Source organism: Capsicum annuum, chromosome 3 (genome assembly GCF_002878395.1).
Source record: "Capsicum annuum cultivar UCD-10X-F1 chromosome 3, UCD10Xv1.1, whole genome shotgun sequence".
In the NCBI taxonomy this organism is placed as follows: Eukaryota; Viridiplantae; Streptophyta; class Magnoliopsida; order Solanales; family Solanaceae; genus Capsicum; species Capsicum annuum.
Genome location: NC_061113.1, coordinates 268,895,877 through 268,896,871, shown reverse-complemented (window position 1 = coordinate 268,896,871; position 995 = coordinate 268,895,877).

The following is a 995-nucleotide window of genomic DNA, read 5'->3' as shown; positions in this document are numbered from 1 at the left end:
ATCTTCAAAATCTTCTAGCAAAGTCCTCTCTCCCTTTCCTTTGAGTTAGATTGTTAAACTATCTGATCAAAATTTAAAAAACAGATAGAAAATATGTATTTAAAATTTTGTGAGTAATTCAATTTTTATTTTTTTTACAAACTTGAAAATAAAACACCAAAAAGTAAAAGGTATATTTATTTGCTTTAAGAATTGCTTGAAAGAGAGGAGAGCCAACTTTTATGATCAAACTTGTATATTTCAAAATGAAATATGTCTTGTGTACAAGTCTCATCTCAAATTTACTTTTGAGGAAAAAAAATTATTATCAATTTGATAAATTTAGACCAGTTAATTATTTTACTCAATTTTTTTAATTTTATCACATTATACCCCCATATTCTACATATTACAAAATATCTCGAAAACATCAATTAAGATTTTATGAGTGTAATAAGTTTTTTTTTATAAAATTTATATAAAAATACGAAAAAAAATATATTTGCTTACCTTGGAAATTGCTTATGAGAATCACATAAGTGTTGAGCAAAAATCTGTAACAAAAAATAATATTAGATGAAAATTATAATCTCAATTCTTCATGGAAGATTTATAATTATGAAAAAGTAACCCTTTTGCTCCTTTGATTTAGGTCATTAAAGTATTCAATCACAATATAGAAAGAAATTTTTACTAAGATTTTATAAGTGTAATAAGTTTTTCTTACAAAATATAAATAAACAACATGAGAAAAGAATACATTTGCTTACCTTGAGAATTGCTTATGAAAATCACAAAATTTTAATGTATGAATCTGCAACTAAGAAATATAGAAAGATAGTTTTTCTTACAAAATATAAATAAAAATATATTAAATTATTCAATCACAATATAGAAAGAAGTTTTTATAAAGATTTTATGAGTGTAATAAGTTTTTCTTACAAAATATAAACAAAAAACATGAGAAAAGAATACATTTGCTTATCTTGAGAATTGCTTGTGAGAATCACAAAATT